Source organism: Narcine bancroftii, chromosome 1, assembly GCF_036971445.1.
Source record: "Narcine bancroftii isolate sNarBan1 chromosome 1, sNarBan1.hap1, whole genome shotgun sequence".
Taxonomy (NCBI): domain Eukaryota; kingdom Metazoa; phylum Chordata; class Chondrichthyes; order Torpediniformes; family Narcinidae; genus Narcine; species Narcine bancroftii.
In genome coordinates, this window is record NC_091469.1 from 53,577,898 (window position 1) to 53,603,517 (window position 25,620).

The window sequence follows — 25,620 nt, forward strand, 5'->3', positions numbered from 1 at the left end:
TTTGGGAAACATTGAATAGGTTTGGACTTTATTCCCTAGTGTGTCAGAGAATGAGGAGAGAAGTGTATATAAAATTAAGAGTAAATGCAACCAGGCTTTTTTTCACTGCAGATGGGTGAGACAGGAATGAGAGCACATTGGTTAAGGGTGAAAGGTGAAATGATTAAGGTGAACATGAGAGGGAATGTATTCACTCAGTGGTTGGTGAGAGAATGGAACCAATAATGAAGAGAAGGTTAGCTAGGGAGGTACGTGGATGGGAGGAGGATGGTGGACTAAGTTCTGGATGCAGGTTGATGGGTCTAGGCACCAAAATAGTCTGTAAAATCCCAGAGGTAAAGATATATAACTGACATTTCAGGCCTGAGCCCTTCTTCATGGTCTCTGTGAAAACTGTTCAGTTCCAGGATTTCTTTGTTTTTACTGTAATCACAGTGTTTTCATATGTACCTCTCATGTTTCACAAAAAAAAAAGATTGGCATGGACTAGTTGGATCAAAGAGCCTGTTTCTATGTGGTAATGTTCTATGGTTCTTTCTGCATGACTTTTCAGCTGTTCTATTGGTTTGTTCCACCACCTTTAAAGATTCTAGGACCCATACAGCAAGGTTCCCTCATTCTTCTACACCATTCCACATCCTTTCATTTATTCTTTACTTCAGGAAGGGAGGCAGGGTGGAACTGACAGTCAGTGGATTGGGAGAACCAGCTAAGGAACAAAATGGTAGATGGAAACAGGCATGAGGTTGAGAGAGTGGTGGAGAGAGCTACTGGAGGGTAATAAGCAGAGACACAAAGGTCACCTGTGCAAGAATCATCAAAGGAGAGATGAAGGGATGAAGGGCAGATTAAATTAAGTGGCGAGGGTGGTGGAATCATCTAGTGGGTGAAATACATACGTAGAAAGTAGATGAATGAAACCAAGAAGAGAATAAGTGAGAATGGGGAATGGGAAAGGGAGCAAGAATGGAAGGGCCAGATATGGATTGAAAAGAAAGAAAGAAGGAAATACAGGGTGGGGTAGGGCATGGGAGGGAGTTGGTAAGGGAAACCTAAAATTAGCAAATTAATTATTCATCTATTGATCTGTAGACTATTCAAATTATATCAATACTCCACTGCTTGCACATGATACATATCTCTCTATTCCTTACCTATTCATATGTTGTTCTAGTCCGCCTTGGGCCTCACCCTGGGGCAGTAGAGAAGACAGAGAGTGGATAGGTCTGCATGAGAATTGGAAGAGTAGTTGAAATGCCATATAACCAAGAGTTTGAGAAAGTTATTGAGAACAGAATTCAGGTGCTCTGCAAGCAGATCACCTCTTGTGAACATCGAGAAAACTAGATCACAAGCTCTGAATATATTGGACAATTTTGCCATCATGGAGTAACTGGGGATGGTGAGGATTTTCTTTTCTCAATGGACAACTTGGAGAAATATCTCCCTTAATCCCTCTCAGTCAATGGAGTTGAAGACTTATGAGGTCAAAATAAGGGCTAATTGATCCTTCTCCCAACATTTTCCTTAACCTTTCTCATTGTGCCTCTTGATGGGCAGAATCTGCATTGCAACTGGACGGAGATCTGAAGCTACTACGATGTGACAGCTAGACAAAAATATTTGTACTGACTTTTCTTTGGTAGACACCAGGGGCAATCCTCTGTGATTACTTCAAATGGTCCTGTCTCCTTTCTTGAAGGCAATCACAGTCATAGATTCTCTGACATCACCTGCCATTCACTCCCTTTCCCAGACAATAAAGTCAAAAACAGTGGTGTTCTCTGCCATGTTTTACTCCTTTAGGTAGGATTTTAACTGCTCCAGAAGGCTTGTTTTATTTTCAAGAATTGGATGATCTTTTCAGCCTCTATTACACTGGAGCAACACCAAGATTATGGCAGACAACATGCTATGAAGTGGAATCAAGGACAATTAGATCAATGTCAGATTCAGATTTCAGATTTATTGTCGGAGTACATACATGACATCATATACAGCCCTGAGATCCTTTGCTCCTATGGGCGAGGCAGAATTACCATTTATTGGTCGTGCAAAAAAAACTGTCCACAATGGACACGTCAACATTCAGCTCTTTATTTTTAATGGCATTGAGTGAAAGGTTCATTACCTCAATTGCACTCACACAGACTTACCAGTGATTTAAACCTTGCATCTACCTGTCACAGATATATTACCATGATTGCCTTATCCCCAGGTACTGCTCAACCCTCATTGCCATGTCTCCCCTTGCTTGTAGAGCATGGTAATGTGGCAAGGCATAGGGCCTCCCAGAAAAGGAGGTGGAACATGTTATACCTGGAGGGACTCTGAGATAGTCTCGAGCAGTGGCAAGGGCCAAGATCATAAGAAATTGCATGTGTTGCTTCACACTTTTGTGTATTGCACATTCAAATAATCCATTTCCTTGTTCTTCATTTTTTTTCAGCGAGCTAAGGAAAACACCAAGCTGGCAGCAAAAGGCCAATAAGGAAAGCATACTTTCATTGAGTTTGATTCTAATAGCCACAGGCTCGCTTACAGATGCTGTGTAACTTCACTACAAGGAAAGATTTGCATCTGTGGAGTAATCAAATGTGATTGGGCTGAACTCAAAGCAATTTGAAAGAGTAGACCACTTGTCAGCTCCCCAGAGCCAAGATCACTCAGAAATTCCACTGCAGACAACTTCTATGGCAGCCTCTCAAAGAAAGGTGATGCTTGGTGCACTAGCAGGCAGGGAAGCATGCAAGAGCTTGCATGAGGAGATCATCCTGTCAACTTTGGAGAAGTAAGTAACTCCATAACAGCACTTGCAAAACCAGCAATGCATTATATTTAATGTCTCACGATTAATTGAATGGTTTCAGCTTTGTCTGGGGTTTGGCTGCTGCAATGGGAATTTCACATTCTGTTGAGTAAAATCAGCTTACAGCCATAGAAGCTTAAATTGAATCCATAATGACATTGTACAAAGGAGTTTGTAGAATAGCACGACAGTTCAGCAATCTGTCTTACTGCATTTCTACCTTCTCTCTGACCCTCCTCTCCTTACCTTGTTTAGCCCTTTCAGCTTTTCCTTTTCTTCTCATCTTCCCCTTTTTTCTCTTGTTCTCTCCTTCTCTCAAACCCTTCTAAATTCACTCCAAATAATTGCCTCCAGCCTTTAATGCCAGAGTTGGAAATTATGTGCAGGGGTGTATCTAGGGTGTGGCAAACATGGCATATGCCTGTTGTACCACATAAAGGAGGGGGCGCCACTTGAAAGATTCCCACCTGTGGAAAAAAAATAGTAAAGGAAGTTTTAGTGGGTGACAAAGAGTTAAAAGTAAGCTGTGCACTGCTACTTTTAAGTCTATTAATTATTACAAGGACACTCAGTACATTAAGCTGTGTGCTGCTGAGTAAGATAGTATAGCCTCTGCACACAGAGTTTGAATTGTTTCTTTTTGAATCAACCAATGACAATTGCTTTCTCCCTTATATGGTGGACACTCTCAGGGCTTCAATGTGTCATGTGTCTATTGTTTGTACCTTTGTATAAATTAAACTGGCTGGTCCGTGCTCAGGCAGAGCAGCCCCAGTATTTTGGTGGGACTGTTCTCCAAGATATCTTGTAAATAAAAACTCCTTCTGAAGCAACTCCCTGGTTCCTCGGCCGAGTTATTTTGTTATAAAACACTTTTCTCCGCAACACCACCTCCCTCCCCGCGCCACACTGGACATAAAAAGAACAAACACCTGTTTCTTCTACACTCGTCCTCATTCCTCATCCTACCATTCGCTCTCAAATTATAGGATGCCAAATGCAACATAGCAGCCACCAAGGCCAGGTCTCCTGAATATTGCTTGTCATCGTTTATTTTTATGCATTCCCCACCCCTGCCATAGGCACTGTTTTGCATAGATATGCCCCTGGATGTGAATCTCAATGAGCAGGGAAAGCTAAATCAAGAAGAGTCCTTCTCCTGACTAAATGCTTGGAACAAGTTTTTGTTTTAACAAACAATTTTTTTATTGAAAAGACAAATGTAAGGCCTCATATTTGATCCGGGCACTGGTTCATTTTAGACTATTACATTTTAGACTATTTCATTATCTATGAGAGGTATCACAAGGTTATCTACATTACCTGTGCCATTAAACCAGTTAATGACTTTGGATTGACTGTCATCACATCCATTTTGAGTGAGAGGCTTCAAGGTTATCCACATCACCTGTGTTATTGTACAAACTGATGACTATGAAACTGACTCCAATCTAATCCATTCTGTCATTTCTATCAACCTGGCCCCGAAACTGTGTCAACAATAGAAACACCGAGACAAGAAAAATCAATATTAAGGACTCAAAGGTTCTGCAGGAAAACTCTGCGCAGAGCATATCTCACAGTCTATTTTTTTCACTCCCAATAGATACTATGGAACATCCGCAGTGCCTGGTCTGCCCTATTCTTTGCTGAGAAAAGATCTTGGCTGCATTTCCAGTAAATATTGGGAGTGGTTTGATGAGAATTACCAAGAGATCAAGTATTAAGCATAAGGATGATGTGTTTTAGACTGGAAAGGCCATCATATTTGGGGGATAAGAAGCCAGACCCATGGGTAAATGACGGCTGAGGTCCAACAAGAATTGATGAGTCATTGATCAGATGGTAAAGGTGAAATGAGTTCAGGGGATCTAACAACGAAGTGCCAGTAATGATGTGCAAAGATTTTTAAACATTGTCAAGACTAATTCTTCCCTAATTAGACAAAAACTGTTACAAGTCCAGAGGACTCCAAAACCCAACAGCAAAAGAATTTCACCAAGACAATGGTTACTTAAACAAAATTTGCTTTTAATTTTATTTAAACATAAAAACAGGATCAAACTTTAATTTATTACTATTAACTTAACCCCCTTCTAATTCTAAGTGCACGTGAATATGTTCAGGAAAGTTCTTTGTTTCACAGTCTATTCATTCACTTCTCACTTCTCCAAGTTCACCAGTATCAGACAATTCTTATACTGTGGGCAGAATTTAACATTTATGAATCTTCACCAGGCTCTGGTGCTTAAAGTTAAATGGTTACCATTCAGAAAGGTTCTTATTGGTTTCAGACAGGGGCATACAAAAATTGATTTCCTCAAATCAGTCACTTAAGTATCTTGACGAAGAAACTTTCCCCTCATGGGTTTTCCAAATGATACCCTCTTCTTCCAGGTCACCATAGAGTTCTTCTTGCTTCCCTTATTTCAGGAGAAACACTCTATCCAGCCATATCCTCTTGTAGGGACTACAAAGGTTTTGAACAGGCTGAACTCAGAACTCACAACCTGACATCAAAAAGGTGTTTTTCAACAAGCTGCCTGCTTGCCATTTTGAAGCTTCAACTGCTATTGTAGAACTGACTTCTCTCTCTCTCTCTCTCTCTCTCTCTCTCTCTCTCTCTCTCTCTCTCTCTCTCTCTCTTTCCTCTCTCTGCTTGTAAAAACTAAATACCTCTCCCGAGATTCCAAATATAATATTTGAAAGATCTTATCAGTACTTCTAAGCCTGGACTTTATTGCCCATACACAATAGATCAGCATTCTTCATTGTTTCTGCAAAGCCAGTGTCTAGCTTTAGCAAAGCTTTTGCATTTTAAATTAGATGTATTTTGTGATGTGTTACTCTTTGTGAAGTGACCTACACTAAACCCCAAAAATCTATCTCTTTAACCATTTTAATATCCTCCGTAACAAAACTCACAAGGAGCAAGAATGGAGGAATGCCTATCAATCATACTGAGATGATCAGTACCCTTTGCAAACTAATGATCTCCTCAACCAAGACCTTCACATTGGGGGGTTCAGAAGTGGGGAGGGTGAACAATTTAAGTTCTTGGGAGTCACTATCTCGGAGGATCTTCTTGGACTCAACAAACTAATAGCATCATGAAGAAAGCATGACATCACCTCTACTTCCTCAGGACTTTGTGGAGGTTTGACATCAGAAACCCTGGCAAATTTCTACAGATATGTAATGGAGAGTGTGCTGACTGACTGCATCATGGTCTGGCATAGGGACACCATGATCCATGAGCATAAAGCCCAGGACAGAAAAAAGCCACCCACTATTAAGATCATCTACAGGGAATGGAGGTACCATCAAGGATTAACACCACCCAGCACATGCTCTGTTCTCGCTGCTGCCATCAGGAAAGAGGTACAGGTGGCACAAGACTTGTACCATCAGGTTTAGGAACAGTTGCTACCCCTCCACCATCAGACTCCTCAACAACAAATTGAATCAAGGACTCATTTAAAGACTCTTATTTGTGCAATTTATTGTTTTACTCTGTATTGCACAGTCAGTTAGATATATCATTATCTGTTTACAGTTCTCTATTTGTTTACATGAATATGCTGTGTACAATTTTTTTTGCACTTATGTCCCAATAAGTGGTAATTCTGCCTCACCCAATAAATCTGAAATCTGAAGATCTGAATCTGAAATCTAAATATACGTCCAAATATTTTGATACCAATGGGGTATCATGCTATTGAGAACTGGCATTAGAAGATGGATTCACTGACCTTGCAATGTCATTAAACTTTTTTTTTGCTATTGGATACAGACATTACTTGCATTCCCCTGCATTGTTTCCTCCCAGTGCAATCAGGCCTTTGGTGAGGCACCTCAAAAGTGGGCCTTGTACTGATGAACTAAAGTAATCAATGCTGGCTGGGTTTAGAATTCATTTCAAAGAGCAGGCAAATGAACTTTACTGCATACAATATTCCCAAGTATCCAGCTTCATGAATGTTTGAATCAGATCATCATCTTTTTAAATAACATGCTCTGATTATCACAGTCTGTAAAACTACTTGTTAAAGCAAGAATATATGGAGAAATTCATGTTTTCTTTCTGCTATCCCGAGAAGCAATCTTTGTACCATAAATGAATTGAAAAATGTCATTTGTACAAATAGAATAATATGTGCGTCATTTCCTTGATTGGTGTTAATCTCAGGATTTGCACATGAAAAATTTGCTCTGATCATTGAGACAGCTTCGACAGCCTGGGTATTCCCTCAAGTGCAGGAGTCTGAGGGTCATGGATAAAGTGACTGCTTGCAGCCTTCTTCTCAGGATGCACAGTTGTAGAACTAGAGGGTGAGAGGGGAGAAATTTAAGAAAGAACTGGGGAATAACTTTATTCATTCAGTGGGTAGTCAACAGCTGGAACAAATTGCTTCAAGTGGCAAGAGAAGAGGGTGCACTTACAACATGTGATAGTACAGATTCTATCTAAAATGTGTATATGTACAGTTGGTAGTGTAGGATGACTGTGATTGGCTGAGAGTGGAGCCACACCTACTAGCAGGTTTTAAAGGATTGCTCCTAGCCAGACCAGGTCATTTTGGACTGGTCGACCTATCTGTGATATGCTCCAGTCTTTTAGTTAATAAAAGCCTTGGTCTGGATCGACAAGTCTTTGGTTCTTTCGACGCTCATTACACAACATCCAAAAGACATTTGGACAGCTAATTGGATAGGAAGAGTTTAGAAGGATATTGGCCAAATACAGACAAATGGCACAAGCCCAGGCGGTTATCTTCCTCAACAAGGATGACTTGACTGCATGATCTGTTCTGACTTTTATTAGCAAATGACTATTTCCCTTTTATGGATGCAATAGTCATTGTCAAATAAAACCTGGGCAGTCAGCAATTAAATTCCAAAGTGGAAACAGTTGTGAGCACCTTTTTTTGATGATGAGTGGTTTTAAATGTTCTTAAATTTAAATTTATATTTTGATATACAGCAGAATAACAGGCCCACAAGCATGTGTGCTGCCCAAACAACACCTGTATGTTTGAAGGATAGAAGGAAATTAGAGTGCCCAGATGAAACTCATGCAGACACGAAGAGAATATTTAAACTGTTTATAAACAGCAACGGATTCTAATCCAGGTTGCTGGCGCTGTAATAGCAATGTGCGGATCGCTACGCTAAACGCCGCCCAGTTAGAAATCACGGGAGTAGGATTGAGCAGTCAGCGAAACAGGGAAAACTCATGACCCTTCATGAATGCGGAAGGCCTCATTTGAATCATGCTCTGAAATCCTAATCATCATTCTATCTAACCTGAGTTTACCATTCTCCTCAGTAAATACATATAACAGTTTATGGCAATGGAAACAGGCCATCTCGTCCATGTTGGTTCACTCAAACAACTCTGCTAGATCCGCCCCCCCCTCCTATTCTCTGCCTATAACCTTCCAACACCATCCTATCCATGTATATATCCAGCCTCTTCTTAAATGAAATAATTGACTCTTCCTCAACTATTTCCTCCGGAAGTTTATTCCATTCAGCCACCACTCTCTGAGTGAAGAAGTATCCTCTAATGTTTCTCCTAAAATTTTTCCCCCTTACCCTCAACTTGTGTCCTCCTGTTTAAACTTACCCTGCTTTCAGGGGGAAGAGTCTACTTGCATCTAGTCTATCCCCTTCATAATTTTAAACAACTCTTTCAAATCCTCTTTCAACCATCTACGTTCCAATGAATAAAGTCCTAATCTCTTCAATCTTTCTCTGTATTCTAGGTATTTTAAGCCAGGCAACATCCTTGTAAATCTTCTCTGCACCCTTTCTACCTTATCTATATCCTTCCTATAATTTGGAGATCAGAACTGAACACAATATGCCAAATCTGGCCTCACCAATGCCTTAAACAGTCACAGCATCACTTCCCAGCTCCTATACTCTATGTTATGATTTATGAAGGCTAACATACCAAATACCTTCTTAACCATCCTGTCAACATGGGAATCCACCTTCAAGGAATGCTGCACCATAACTCCAAGATCTCTTTGTTCTTGTGCATTTCCCAATGTCCTCCCTTTTACTACATATGTCCTATTTTGATTATTTTTACCAAAATGAAGCACCTCACACTTTTCTACATTAAATTCCATCTGCCATCTTTCAGCCCAATTTTCCAGACAAACCAAATCCCTCTATAATCCCTGAAAACCTTCCTCACTATCTACCACTCCCCCCATTTTCGTATCATCTGCGTATTTACTTACCCAGTTAACCACCCCATCATCCAAATCATCAATATGAATTATGAACAACAGGGGTCCTAGTTCTGATCCTTGAGGCACGCCACTCGTCACAGGCTTCCATCCTGACAGGCAGTTATCCACCATGACCCTCTGCTGTCTCTCCTCCAGCCACCTCTGAACCCATTTTACTATTTCTCTATTAATCCCTAGTGATTGAACCTTACTTACTAAACTTTTATGTGGAACCTTATCAAAAGTTTTGCTAAAATCCAGATAGACTACATCAACTGCCCTACCTAATCGACCTTTCTTGTCACTTCTTTGAAAAACCCAACAAGGTTAATCAAACATGATTTCCACTTCACAAACCCATGCTGGGTGTTCCTGATCAATCCCTGCCTATCCAGATATTTAAACACACCATCTCTATGAATACCCTCCATAACTTTCCCTACCACCGAAGTCAAACTTACAGACCTATAATTACTTGGTCGACACCTCGTGCCTTTTTTAAACAATGGAACTAAATTAGCAACCCTCCAATCCCACAGTGCCACATCCTCCTCCAGTGATCTTAGAAAAATCACTGACAGTGCCTCCGCTATTTGCTCCCTGACCTCCCTTAACATCCTGGGGAAAATCCCATCAGGACCAGGAGACTTATCCACTTCTACTGACCCTAGAAGTTCCAAAACCCTCTCTTTACTAATCCCTGTCTTTTCCATAACTAAGCCATTTGCCTCACTTATCTCACATAGTCCAATGTCTTTTTCCTTCACGAACACAGTTGAGAAAAAAAAATTGTTTAATATCTATCCCATCTGATACGGTTCCTCACACAGTTCCCTGCTCTCATTTTTCAGCGGTCCTATTCTAGCCTTAACCTCCTCTTATATTCACATATCTGTAAAAACCCTTTGGGTTCACTTTTACCTTATCAGCTATTGACACCTAATACCTTTTTGCCTTTTTAATTTCCTTAAGGTTTTTTTCTGCAATCTATGTAGTAATCATATATCTTATCCATTTGTTGCCTCTTAAATTTAGCATATGCCCCCCCTCTTATCCTGAATCAACTTCCTAATTATTCTAGAAAACCACAGTTCCCTTGAACTTTTGGCCTTGTCTTTTCATCTGACTGGCATGTAAAGATCCTGTACTCTCAATATCTCTTCTTTAAATACCCTCTTAATCTCCTCTACATCCTTTCCAGAAAAAAGATAAACTCATGCAATTTTCTGCAAATCGTTTCTCATTTCTTCAAATCTGGCCTTCCCCCACTTGAAGACCTTCAACCTCAGACCCGACCTATCCCTGTCCATATTTATGTTGAAGCTAATGGATACATGATCTCTGGATCCAAAGTTCTCACCAACGCATACTTCCATCACCTGCCCTATTCCATTCCCTAACAATAGATCTAACACTGCCTCCCCTCTAGTAGGCACCTCAACATACTGCTGTAAGAAACAATCCTGAACACATTGTACAAAGTCTAAGCCATCCTGCCCTCTCACTGATTGTGTTTCCCAATCAATGTTAGGAAAATTGAAATTCCCAACTATCACAACCCTATTTCTACTACACATCTCAGCTATTTCCCTGCACATTTGCTCTTCCAGTTCCCTATCCTCTTTTGGCGGCCTATAATATACACCTATATTTGTAGCCTCACCTTTCTTATTTTTTAGTTCAACCCACAGAGCGTCCCGCGATGAGTCCTCCAGTCTATCTTGTCTCGGCACTGCTGTAATATCTTCCCTGACAAGCAACACCACATCTCCCCCTCATACCCCGCCAATTCTGTCACGTCTAAAGCAGTGAAATCCTGGAATATTTAGTCCAGTCACAACCTTCCTTCAACCATGTCTCAGAAATTGCTATCACATCATAACACTATGTGTGAATCCACACCATTAGTTCATCCACCTTGTTTACCACACTCCTTGCATTGAAATAAATGCATCTCAGAGATCTTCCACCTTTAACTTTCTGTCTCTCACCCTCTCTACAATTGTTAGTATGGCCACTATTTATTACCTGCTGCTGTCCCACCTCCAGATTGTGTGAAAAAGCCTTTTTTCTTTGCCTGAAGACTCTGTTCTTGTCATCCTCCCTGACACAAACCCTTGTCCCCAACCTTACGAGTTTAAAGCCCTAGCAAATGCCCCTGCCAGGAGACTGGTACCTCTGGGATTTAGATGTAGCCCATCCTTACAGAATAGGTCCTATTTCCCCCAGAAATGGTCCCAGTGATCCAAGAACTTAAAACCCTCTCTTTTACTCACCCCTTCAGCCACACATTCAATCTCTACCTGACTATTTTTGCCCTTACTATCGCGTGGCACAGGAAGTAATCTAGAGATTACACTCTTAGTGGTCCTTCTTCTGAGTTAATTCCCTAACTCCTTATGTTCATTTTGCAGGACCACTTCTTCCTTCCTATCAATGTCATTGGTACCGATGTGAACCACGACCTCTGGCTCTTTTTCTTCCCCCTTTAGGATGTTCTAACCACATCCTGGCACCAGGAGGCAAACCACAATCCGAGTTTCTTCATCTCATTCACAAAAACCTCTGTCCATCTGCCTCACCATCTAGTCCCCTATAACTATCGCCTTATTCTTCCCATTACTTCCTTTCTGGGCTACGGTGGCTGACCCTACATCTCTGCCTATCTTAGCCTGACTATCTCTTTCCTCAGTACTCAAGGAGAAGTACCTATTTCTGAGGATTTCATGCTCAGATGCTCTCTCTGGAGCCTGACCTTTCTCTTTCTTCCTCCTAACAGTAAACCACTGCCCTTCCTCCCGTGGGCCAGGTGTAACCACCTGACTATAACTGACCAAGACAAGGTCATCGAGCTGCAGCTCAAGGTCCCTAATTCGGTCCTTTAGACACTGCAGCTCAGCACACTTAGTGCACACATGGACATCGGGTGGTTAGAAAACTCCATGACTTCCCACATGTGACAAAAGGAGCAGAAAACTGCCCTCACACTCATCCTTCCTCCTTCTCCTTATACCTTAGCATAGTAAATATAAAAAGATAAATTTTAAATTAAATGTGACCGTCTTACCTCAATTCAGATATGCTCATCCTCAGCCTCTGCTCGCCGAAGCCTCTCGAGCCAAACCCTGGAAGCCCCACTCCTTTACAGGGTCACTCACTCACTGGGACGCTCCTCACTAGCCACTCCCTAATATCTACCCTCCTTTTATTGGCCCTTGACCAATTAACCCCTCGACCTCTCAACAGTCGCCCAAGCTCTGATATCCAACTCCTCACCCGAAACAGTAGGCTCAATGCCCAGTAAACCCTATCAATTCTATAGATGATGTCTGTACCTTTAAGAAGGGTTTTCTTCTGCTTGGATCTGCTTTTCCATTGTGAATTATTTCTGAATTGTCATAATCTAAAACACTAAACCAAGTCCACAATATTCAGGCCCACCATCAAGTAGATGTCTATTCAAATCTCATTGGTCCAATATCAAAGTTTTGATAGTTGCTGTAATGATGTGAAAAAACTGCTTGTATGGCAAGTGCATGGAAATGTGGATATCAAATACCCATTTCTTTTTGTTTGGAAGTCTAGATTACATTCAGTGATTGATTTTACAGCACAATTCAATGGTGTACTGCTTAAAACAAATTGTGTGATCTGTGATTGAATATCTGAGCCAAATGTTTTTTTTTTGTTATTCCTGTGGATTATATTTCATGTTTGGGAAGGCATATTTTTAATAAGAGTCTGAAGGTCTTCTGGACCTCTATGGGGTGATAAATTCCTGCACTAACCAGCAGAAGTGGAACTACAAATGGCAGTAAAACATATATACAGAAATAGAAATAGAGAATGCAAGATATACTTGGCTGGTTTGGAAGCATTTGTGAAGATTGAAAAGGAAACACAGATGACTATAGATACTGGAATCTGGAGTACTAAGCAAATTACTGAAGAAGCATAATGGACCAGTCATATCTATGGAGGCAAAGGGGTGTTGTCATTGGAGTTGTGACTTTTCAAGTTGTCAGAGAGTGCAGAGGGAGGTTATCCACTGTAAATAGGTGTAAGGGAGGTGTGAGACAGGAACTGATGGTGACACAGGAACCAACTGGGATGGGGAATAATGGGCTAATGGGGAAAGGGAGAGGTAATGTGGAGATAGAGGCTAGAAGTTAAAGGTGATGCAGAACCAGATGAAGGTGGGAGATGGAGATATGGAATGAGGTGGAAAAGGGTCAGGAAGACAGATAAGGGAGATGAGACCTGGATGCAGAAGGTGATGGTCAGAGCATGTGAGAGACAGCAACCATTCTAGGACATGTGGGGAAGAGAAGAAAAGGTTAACAAAGGGAGGGAGAACCTAGGTGGACTTGTAGGAGTGGCAAATGAACAGTGGGGGTTTTAGTTGTCTGAAATTAGAAATTTCAATTTTCATATCAGTGGCTGCTCAAATGAAACTGAGTCTAAATATAAAAACATAAGAAATAGGAGCAGGAGTAGGCAATCCAGTCCATCAAGCCTGCTCAGCCATTCAATCAGTACATGGCTGATTTGATGATAGGCTCATCTCCACCTATCTGCCTTTTTCCTTACTAGTAAACTCTATCCATCCTTGTCTTAAATATATTTACTGAGGATGTCTCCACTGTTTCAATGGTCAATGAATTCCACAGATTCACTACCCTCTGGGAAAAGGAGATCCTTCTCATCTCCACCCTAAATCTACTACCCTGAATCTTGAGGCTGTGTCCCTTAGTTCTGGTTTCCCCTACCAATAGAACAACTATTTTATCTATGCTTTCATAATTTTATATGCTTCCATAAGATCGACTCTCATTCTTCTAAATTCCAACAAGTACACCCCCAGACAACTCAATCTCTCCTTATAGGCAAACCCCTTCATCCCTGGAATCAATCTGATGTCTTCACCTGGCCTTCCTTCAAAGCCAGTATATCCTTCCTCAAGTTTTTTTTTTCTTTGGCTTGGCTTCGCGGACGAAGATTTATGGAGGGGGTAAAAAGGTTCCTCAAGTAAGGACACAACAACTGCATGCAGTACTCCAGATGCAGTCTCACCAGTACTTCGTATAATTGCAGCATAACCTCCCTGCTCTTAAATTCCATCCTCAAGCAATGAAGGCCAGCATTCCATTTGCCTTCTTAGCCTGCTGCACCTGCAAACCAACCTTTTGAGATTCATCCACAAGCACTCACAAATCCTTCAGCATGGCAACTACAATCTTCCATTTTTCCTTTCAAAGTGGATAACCTCACAGTGGCCAACATTGTACTCCATCTGCCAGACCCTTGCCCACACTCTTTACCTATCTATATCTCTCTCCTGACTTTCTATATTTTCTGCACAATTTGCTTTTCGACACAATCAGCAAACTTAGATACATTGCACTGTCCCCTCTTTAAGATTGTTTATATATATTGTGAACAGTTGCAGCCCCAGCACCAACCCCTATGGCATTCACTCACCACCGATAGCCAACCAGAAAATTAACCCTGTACCCCAACTCTCTGCTTTCTATTGGATAGTCAATCTGCTATCCATGCCAATAGATCACTTCAAGCTCTATGCATCATTCTCTTCTATAAAAGTCTTTTATGTGGCATCTTATCGAATGCCTTCTGGAAATTCAGGTGAACAACATCCACCTGCTCCCCTCTACCTACCATGCTGATTATATCCTCAAAGAATTGCATTATCTTTATCAAACAGGACCTTCCTTTGCTGAATCCCTGCTGCATCTGCCTGATAGGTCCATTTTGCTCAAGATGCCTCACTATTTCTTCTTTAATGATGACTTCAAGCATTTTCCCAACTACAAATGTTAAAATAACTGGCCTATCATCCCCTGCCTATTGTCTACATTCTTTTTTTGCATTCCAATACACCTGGGCCTGCCCAGGATCCAGAGAATTTTGGTTAATTATCACCAAATCCACAACTATAACTTCCGCCATTCTTTCAGTATCCTGGGATGGATTCCATCAGGACCAGGGGACTTATCTACCTTTAGACTCCCATTTTTTCTGTATACTATCTCTATAGTGATAGATATTACTCTGAGGTCCTTACCTCCCATGACACCCATAACATGTCTTTTTCATGTTTGATGTGTCCTCCACCATGATGACTGACACAAAATAGTAATCCAAAGCCCCATTTCAGCATTGCCCAGTAACAATTACCCCTTCTCATCTTCCAAGGGACCAACCTTCACTTTGTCTATCCTTTTGTGTTTTATATAATTATTAAAACCTTTACTGTCTGTTTTAATTTTCTGTGCTAATCTTTTCTCATCGTCTACCTTCCCTCTCTTTATTGCTCATTTTATGGTTCTATCTTATTTCTAAAAAATTGTCCAATGAACCAATCTCTAAGCCTCCTGTAGGTGTAAGCTCATAGGAAAGATCTGGGTTGGATCAATTTGTGAACCAGCTTTTATTTAAGTGGAATCTAAAAAGCTGCAGGCATCAAATATTTCACCTAGTGTTTCACAGACAAAAATACAATCTGCTGGAGTAACTCAGTGGGTCAGAGGGGGAGGAAGTGTCAACATTTCTAATCGAAACATAATCACTACCAGTCACTGGAGTCGTGGGTTACAAGCTGGATATGTTTTGGGGGTGAAGGTGAAGTTTAGTTTGCAAATCAGCAATGTTTGGGGCAAGAGAAGATGGAGGTTGTAGAAGACGAGCTATGTTTTGGGACCAGATGAAGCTCCTACTTTCTCTAAAGTGTACCATTTTGGCTATTCTCTGTCTGCTGTCATCCTCCAACTACAATTTTTGAAAACCATCCGATTTCCTCATTTCATTGATTTCAGTGACACTCTTTTGGTGACATTTCCGACCAGCTTCATCATGATTACAGCTGACACAGAAATGCTGGAGGGACTCAGCAGGTTTCACAGTAGAACACAGCGGTCTTGCAGCATCCATAGGAGGGTAAGATGTACAGTATATCTGAAGAAGGGCTCAGACCCTGAAATCTTTACTTGCTGTGGACGCTGCAATACCTGATGAGTTCCTCCAGCAGTTATGTGGTTTTTTTACTACAATTACAGGCAGCCACCGGGGTTGAAAAGGTCTGATTTACGAACTGACAAACCAGCCGGAAGGAGAATTATGTCTTTTTCCAGTTCGAGCGGAGCTTGCTTTCCATTGGCTCATTGCTGATTGCTGGTGATATACTAATGCTACACTATAGTAATAGAGTATATTATTTAGAGAAATACAGATATATTACTCACTTCCGTGGTGCACAGCTTCCCTCAGTGGAGTATAAGCAGGAGTCAGAAGCTGGAGAAAGATTGATCGTCAGGTGGCTGGTGCCATACATCCGCTGCTAGGCTATGCCACATTAGACAGAGAGTTGTGATTAAGAGGTTTTAATCTCCTTAAGACATCAGCACATCTCACATGTTGCTGGCCAGGTTCCAAGGCAGGTTCTGAGAGAGGAGTTTGGGCGTAACAACCTTTATAGGTATTTCTGAGAGGGAGGAGTCACAGGTTCAGGGGGTAGACCACCTCATACAATACATACATACCAACCTTCACTTTGTCTATCCTTTTGTGTTTTATATAATTATTAAAACCTTTACTGTCTGTTTTAATTTTCTGTGCTAATCTTTTTTCATCGTCTACCTTCCCTCTCTTTATTGCTCATTTTATGGTTCTATCTTATTGCCCCACATTGTTATAGATCTCTTCCAGATGAGATGGGAAAACAATTATATATCCGCATGAGCACCTCCCTCCGCATCCTTCACTCCCCCCACCCGGGCCTAGGCAAAGCAGTGGGTGGGCAAGGGGATGAGCAGCCTGGCGGAGAGGAGGGAGGTGAGGGGAGGGAGAGAGGTAGAAGAAGAAAGCAGGAGGATGCACCATTGCGACGTCTCTGAAACCATCACGGCTCGGTGTGGGGCCGCCACTAGACCCTGCAAAATGACCACTTGGCCTTAAAGTGCGATTGTGCCACTGAGGAGAGAGGGAGGGAGGGAGGAGCAATCTCTCCATCATCTTCTCCTGTAGGTGTTAACTTTTAATCAGGATCTTATGACTGTATGTAATTACTTTTATTATGGCGTACAGTACTGTATTATTACCTGTATTGTTATTATCAATATGTACTGCATTCTTATGTTTAAGATGTTTTATTGAATTGAGAAGTGTTTTATATGCATATAAAAGTAAAATAAATAGTAGATTCTAAGATAAGCATTTGACCAACTGATGCTAAATAAGGATGTATATACCTTTTCCCGACTTACCTACAAATTGGGATTAAAGAGAGACCCAGGTAACAAAACTTGTTTTTAACCCAGAGACTGCCTGTACAGCATCTGCAGACTCTTGTGTTTCACTTCTATTAGCTTGTCACCAGTGATAAATGTCATTACCATTCCATTATCACCATTAACATTTTCTGGAGAAACCCATTCTCACTATTTGTCTCACTTGGCCATATAGCCTGAGCTCAGAATCAAAGATAATTAATGTGCAGCTCAGAATTTCTAAGATCAGTTTTGATTCTTTTACTTTGCTGGTATGATGGAGCAGCAAGTAGAGATCTTGCCTCGCAGCTCCAATTCCATGCCGTTCAAATCAGAAAGTTCAGGAACAACCTCTGGGAAGTCATTACTAATGCAAATAGAAAATTCTGGACTAAGCTGGTCTCAGATGGACACTTGGTCACTTAAGTCAAGACAAGTTTATTGCCATCTGATTGCACAAGTACAACCCGATGATAAAGCGTTCTCTGGTCCTCAGTACAAACACGTAGACACACAACCAGACATAATACACATGCAGTCAAGTGATACATATGCAGGATAGGTATTTCATATATACAAAAAAACAAACAAATATTGTTTCATGACTATGACAGATGGTTAGTGTGAGCAGTTTCTTTGGTCATTCAGCATTCTCACTGCCACAGCACTGCATGCTATTGCTTCTTACAAGGCAAAACAAGGGAAGTACTATCTTTAAGTGTGTGTGTAGCGCTATCGATCAACCACATTAGACAGAGAGTTGTGATTAAGAGATTTTAATCTCCTTAAGACATCAGCACATCTCACATGTTGCTGGCCAGGTTCCAAGGCAGGTTCTGAGAGAGGAGTTTGGGCGTAACAACCTTTATAGGTATTTCTGAGAGGGAGGAGTCACAGGTTCAGGGGGTAGACCACCTCATACAATACATACATACCAACCTTCACTTTGTCTATCCTTTTGTGTTTTATATAATTATTAAAACCTTTACTGTCTGTTTTAATTTTCTGTGCTAATCTTTTTTCATCGTCTACCTTCCCTCTCTTTATTGCTCATTTTATGGTTCTATCTTATTGCCCCACATTGTTATAGATCTCTTTCAGATGAGATGGGAAAACAATGATATATCCACATGAGCACCACCCTCCGCATCCTTCATTCCCCCCACCCGGGACTCTGTGCTCCCAGTCACAAATGGTGACATGAGAAGAACCTTCAAGAGGTCAAACCTTTTGGGAAACCATTCAGTCTGAATGGAGTACCTGCCCATGTCTATAAACTTGTGTGGATCAAATGGCAGGAATTTTTGAGGAGTTTTTCAGCATCTCGCTGCAATAGGCAGAGTTCCCCCACCTGCTTCAAAAGGATATCAGTGTCAAAGAAAAGTACCTAATTCAGAAACTATCAGCTGGTGACCCCTTACATCTCTTCTGATGAAGAATTTTGAGAGGTTGTGGTGGAGCAAAGACTCAGGCCATTGTAATTTTGGGGAATCCCTGTAAGAGGAGGAGTGAGGGACTGGGGAGAGTTGTGAGTGTCGGGAGCCAGCTTTTGATGAGTGTATTTAAAAAGGAAGCGGAGGGCAATTTAAGGGTTAAACAGAACAATGATTGGTGGGAGTGAGTACAGATAAGGGCAGTGATAAATAAAAAGAGGGGAAGCTCAAGTGGAGCAGCCAGTTTGTGGGAGTGGGGCTTTGAGGCTTTGACTTGCAAGCCTTCAGTGAGCAAGACTGACAACGAGCTTGTTTCCAGTAATGTAAGGCCAAGACTTTTGCATTGAAACAAAGAATTGTTGATGGAGACAGTAGTAGTGCAGTGGAATGCTCCAAATGCAGAATGTGGGAAATCTGAGATGGCACAATTGTCCCTGGTGACTGCATCTGCAAGAAGTGCATCCAGCTGCAGCTTCTTGTAGATTAAGTTAGGGAACTGGAGCTGGGGCTAAATGAATGCAAGATCAGTTGGGAGGCAGAGGCAGTGAGAGGGAGGAGCTTTCGGGAGACAATCACCACTAAAAGTCAGGAGGAAGGTAGTTGGGTGACTGTTGAGAGGTGGAAGGGGAATTGGCATACAGTGCAGAGCACCTCTGTGACCATTCCCCTCAGCGATAAGTATATTGCTTTGGATACTGTTGGGGGAGATGATCTACCAGGAACATATCAAGGTAGTCACATCTCTGGCACAGAGACTTGCCCCTGGGCTAAGAAGGGAAGGGGGAGAAGAGGAGAGCTATGGCAATTGGTTGCTTGTTGGTTAGGCAAATAGATAGCAGGTTCGGTGAACAAGATCAAGGATCCTGGATGGTATGTTGCCTCCCAGGAGCCAGGATCAGAGACATTTCTGATTGAGTTCATAGAATTCTGGAGGGACAGCATGAGCTGCCAGATGCTGTGGTCCATGTGGGGACCGATGACATAGAACAAAGTAGGGTTAAGGCACTGAAGAGGGAATATAGAGAGTTAGGAAAGGTGTTAAAAAGCAGGACATCAAGGATGATAATCTCAGGATTGTTGCCTTTGCCACATGCCAGATAAGGTAGGAATAGGAAGTTGTGACAAATAAATGAATGGCTAAATATTTGGTGCAGGGGACTGGGGTTCAGATTTGTGAATCATTGGGATCTCTTCTGGGGACACAAAAAAAGGACAGCCTCAGCTGAACTGGAAAGGGACCAATATCCTTGTGGGCAGGTTTTCTTGAGCTTTTGGGGAGGGTTTAAACCCTTTTGGCAGGAGGCTGGAAACTGGAATGTGAGTGCAGAGAATACGGCAGAAGGTCAAAATCATGATGCTATGTGTTCTGACTCTGTGGGGAAGAACAGGCAGGGGATGAAAAATAAATGTAACTTGGTAAAGCATTTGAAATGTGTTTACTTCAACATGAGGAGTGTTAGAAATAAAGGGGATGAACTTAGAGCAGGGGTGTCAAACTCAAATTCACGGAGGGCCAAAATTAAAAACTTGGACTAAGTCGAGGTCCGAACTAAATATTTATTGAAAATTTTCAACAACATCTGCATGTTTTCTCTTCTTTCAACATATGTAATGTTAAACTTTTTCTTATTAAAATAAATGTTTAATAATAGTTTTGGATAAACTCTTTCCAGAAGCATTAACAAATGAGAAATAAAATATTCAATAAATAATATTTCTCTATAGAGGATTTGTCAAATGTTGCTAGTGTGCTGTCGAATAGTAAAATCTGAGGGCTATTGAGAATGTGGGAGAATAACATGATTCCTGAAACAATCAAATGGGTGACTGATTGTGGGCATGAACTCTAGCAGGGTTATTTGCCATGCCCTTTTTCTATTGGTACAGATATCCTTTGATTTACACACTTTTCAAGTTTTATGCCTAATGAGCTTGTATCCAGGTGCAGGACCATTTTTAACCAGGAATATATTTATCACTGTGACATGAAACTATTGGAAGATAATTTTATCCTGAGATTAAAGTTCATAATACTTACTCAGGCCTGTGTGCGGGAGGGCAGGGTTTGCGGGTGATCGGATTGGACAATGACAGTGCAGGGGCATCGGCTCTCGCTGCAGGGCGGCATCTCGGCGGAGCAGCGGCCCCATCACCGTGAGTAGCGGATCGGCCTGCGGCAGGGAGGGGGAGTGGGCAACGGTCCTGGCGAGGTCAGGCCCGAAGCCTCCGGTTCCGGGTGCTGGGAAGCGGCCTTGGCTTCCCCTGACACCAGCCAGGCTCCAAAACCAGAGTCCACGGTGAGACCCTGCAATGTAAACAGAGGAGGTGGGGGCAATTAGCAGGCTGACGCCAATGCATTCTGGGATTTGTTGTATTACTGTGCATGCGCTATACTGGCGTGGCGGCCAGCGGGCCACCTCTAATACATTTTTGAATTGATCTTGCGGGCCAAATATAATTATATCGCGGGCCAAATTTGGCCCGCGGGCCAGAGTTTGACATGTGTGACTTAGAGCGTGGATCCATATGTAGAACTACGAGACTTGGGTGGAGGAAGGACAGGGTTGGCTGATGCAAGTGCCAGGATTTAGAAGGAAAAGGATAGGAAGTAAGGGTGGGGAAGTAAGATACTGGTCAGGGATACTATCATGGCTATATAATGGTTAGTAGGTCGTGAAATGCTCAAAAGGTGTGTCTGCTGAAACAGTGTGGGTAGAAGTCAGAAATTGGAAAGAAGTCATCACTATGCTGGGAGTAGTCTACAGGGCCCCAAATAGCCCTCAGGAAATTGAGGAGCAGATAATTATGCAGATCTTGGAATGATACAGGGTACATAGTTGTTATTATGGGTGACTTCAACTTCCCTAATATTAACTGACACTTCTGGACTGCAAGAGGGATAGATGGGGTTGAATTTGTCAGGAGTGTTCAGGAAGGATGCATGATCCACCTATGTGGACCAGCTGACAAGAGTAGATGCCATACTGGATTTAATTCTGGGTAATGAACCTGATCAGGTGGCGGATCTCTCAGTGGGTGAGAGTGACCACAACTCCCTGATGTTTAGCATAGCTATGGATAAGGATATAAGCGGACAAAATGGGAAAGTGCTTAATTGGGGAAAGGAAAATTACGATGTTATGAAGCAGGAACTAACAAAAGTAAGTTGGAAAAAGATGTTCAAGGGTAGAAGCACAAAAGTATTGCAAAGAAAGTTTAGAGACCAAAGGTTAGGTTTGTCCTACTGACACAGAGAAAAGATAGTAGGGAAAGGGAACCATGGCTGACAAAACAGATGAGGCAGCTAGTGAAGAGGAAGAATGAAACATACTTTAGATATCGGAAGCAGGAAACAGGAATAGCTTATAAGAATTAAATGGAAGCCAAGATAGAAAGTCTTACTATGTTGGATTAAGGAGAACTCCAAGGCAGTCTATGCATACGTGAAGAACCAAAGGATCATGAGAATGAAGGTGGAGTCACTAAAGGATAAAGGAGGTAATGTGCCTGGAGGCAGAGGAGGTTGGTGAGGTCCTAAATAAATATTTTCAATATTCACAAGAGAAAAAGGACCTTGATTAGGGTGAAATCAGAATAGAAAAGGCTTGTGTGCAGGACAATGTGGAGATTAAAGAAGTGGAAGTGGTGGATCTTCTTTTAAAACATAAAGATTGATAAGTCTCTGGGGCCGGATGCAATATAGCCCAGGTTGCTGCGGGAAGTGAGGGAAGAGATAGGTGGGGCAGTGACTATCATCTTTGAATCCTCTTTGGCCACAGAGGAGGTGCTGGAGGATTGGAGTATGGCAAATGTAGTCACTTTGTTTAAAAAGGTAATAGGGAGAATCCTGGGAATTATAGACCGGTGAGTCGTACATCAGTGGTATGCAAACTATTGGAAAGGATTCTTAAGAATAGGATTTCTCAGCATTTGGAAAAGTACAGTCTACTAAGAATAGTCAGGATGGCTTTGTGAAGGAAAGGTCATGCCTCATGAGCCTAACTGAATTTTTTGAGGAGGTAATAAAATAAATTGATCCATGGAAACTTGGCTGTGTGGATTTAAAAAATGGCTTGAATGTAGATAGAAGAGACTAGTAGTGGACAGAAAGTATTCTGCCTGGATGTCAATGACTAGTGGAGTTAATCAAGTATTTGTTCTGGGTCCCCTGCTCTTTGTGATTTTTATCAATGACATCGATAAAGAGGTAGAAGGATGGATCAGCAAGTTTGCAGATGAAATGAAGGTTGGAGGAGTTATGGATGGAGCTGGGTTGTTGTAGGTTACTTGAGGATATAGACAGGATGCAGAGTTGGACAGAAAAGTGACAGATGGAGTTCAACCTGGATAAGTCTGAATTAATGCATTTTGGAAGGACAAACCAGAAGGCTGAGTACAGTGTTAATGGTCAGTTACTTAAGAATGTGGATGAATTGAGGGACCTTGGGGTCCATATCCATTCATCCCTCAAGGTTTCCATGCAGATTGATAGGATAGTTAAGAGGACCTATGGGATGTTGGTCTTTATTAATAGGTTGATTCAATTTAAGAGTAAGGAGGTTATGTTGCAATGCTACTAATCTCTGATGAGACCACATTTGTAATATTGTGTTCAGTTGTGATCACTTTGTCATAGGAAGGATGTGAAAGCTATGGAGAGGGTGCAGAGGAGATTTATCAGATATTGCCTGGATTTTAAAAACAAGTTTTATTTTTAGCAGAGCTGGGATTTTTGGAGCTTAGAAGGATGAAAGGAAATTTAATCGTCTTCAAGATTATGAGAAGAATAGATAGGGTGAAAAACCAACACCTTTTTCCCAGGGCAGGAATATAAAGCACCAAAGGATATATATACAATGTGAAAGGAGGAAAGTTTAGGGGAGACATCAGGGGTAATTTTTTTTGACAGAGTTGTGGGTATTTGGAATGCCTTGCCAGGGGTGGAGGTGGAGGCTGAAATATTAGGGGCATTTAAGAGACACTTGGACAGGCACATTTTACTGGTTGTCCTTCGGTTTGAAGACCACCTTTCATCTATGGACATGAAGGTGACTTTGCAGTCCCAGTCTAGCACAATGGGGGCATTTTAAGTCCATTGTTGAAATAATTGTGGCTGCTGCTCTGCAACGCTTTTCATGGCCTTCCACCAGTTTTTGGCAGTGTCTGTCTTCGAAACTGGTGTAAGCATCATCACACAAGGCTTGCCAACAGGACCTGTCAGCAGTCGCAGCTTCTGGTTCTCTTAGCTGGATACCACAATAGTGTAGAGTTTCTTTCACATCATCTTTAGAGCACTTGCCAGGACAACATAGAGGTCTCTTTCCAGTCTTCAGTTCACTGTAGAGCAGCTGGCAAGGCATGCAGTGGTCATCCATTCTGATGACATGTCCCATCCACCGCATCTGGGTTCTGATGATCAGGGACTTGGGCACAAGGATGGAAGATAAATAGAAGGTTAGGAGCAGGGACAAGGATGGAAGATAAATAGAGGGTTAGGAGCAGGGAGAATTGGTAAGAACATCTCTTCCACAATCTCCATCAGATCCGGAACACCGCAGGCGTGTGTTCTTGCCCTCTGCTCTACTCGCTATGACTGTGTAGCTTGGTAGAACAAAAAAATCTACAAATTTGCTGATGATGCTGAGGGAGTGGTATAAAAATAGGCAAAATGTCAACATACAGGATAAAGATTTAAAACTTGGCTTAATGGTGCACCAACAAAAATGTTGCACATGCTGTCACCTAAACCAAGGAGCTGATTGTTGACTTCAGGAAGGGAAAACCATTGGTGTACAAACCAATGATCAATGAAGGATCAGGCATGGAGAGAGTGAGCAAATTTAAGTTCTTGCCGGTCATTATCTCGGAGGATCTTTCCTGGACTCAACACACTAATGACATTGTGAAAAAAAGCACGTCAGCTCCTCAAACGTTTGCGGAGGTTTGGTATGTCATCAGAAACCCTGGCAAATTTCTACAGATATGTGGTGGAAACGTGTGCTGACCAGCTGCATCATGGTCAATACACCTGTGGGTAAATCCCTGAAAAAGATGGTAGGCATAGCCCAGGACATCACAGGCAAAACCCTCCCCATCTTTGAGAACATCTACAGGGAACACTGTTGTCAGAAGCAGCAATCATCAAGGATACACAAAACTCTGCTCACAATTTTTTACCATCAGGAAAAAGATATAGGTGCCACAAGACTCACAGCAGCGGGTTCCTAAACAGCAGCTAATGCTCTACCATCCGACTCCTCAGGAACAAACTTAATCAAGGACTCACTTAAGGAATCTTATTTTTGCACTTTATTGATTTTTTCTATGTATATTGCATAATCAGTTTGCTTATATTTCTTTATTTGTTTACATGGATATGTTGAGTACATTTTCTCTTTGCATTACCAATAAATGGTAATTCTGCCTCACCCATAGGAAAAAAAATCTCAGCGTTGTATGTGATGTCATGTATGTACTCTGACAACAAATCAGAAATCTAAAATCTGATTTACCTATCATTACACCAGGTCATCAGGAGATGCTGTCGCTGACCCTACCCTCTCTGCGAGATCAACTAGACCACAACAACACTTACTTTATAGTTGCCTCGATGTGCTGGCTCTAGGAGAGTTCTTCCAAAAGATGGGACTCCCAGAAACTTAATGGTTCCAATTGTCTCCACCTTAATCCCACCAATACATTGGAAAGTTTACGTTAAAAATGATTTGGTATTTATCTTGCTAAAGTTTTGCTGAACATTAAAAATGAAGCAATTAATGATTAGTTAATTTATTAAAAATTCAGAAATGTTAACTCATCTGGCCAGATTGTATCTGTTCATTATGAAG

The 25,620-nt window shown here is 41.6% G+C and overlaps 1 long non-coding RNA gene across 1 annotated transcript; it reads left to right on the forward strand.

Annotated features, from left to right (window-relative positions):
• Positions 1 to 660: 660 nt before the first annotated feature.
• Positions 661 to 25,496, forward strand: LOC138736641 (uncharacterized). The gene is made up of 4 exons (XR_011340472.1): positions 661 to 724; positions 1,175 to 1,402; positions 2,450 to 2,791; positions 25,300 to 25,496. It is a non-coding gene; the product is annotated as an uncharacterized lncRNA (long non-coding RNA).
• The last annotated feature ends 124 nt before the right edge of the window (positions 25,497 to 25,620 follow it).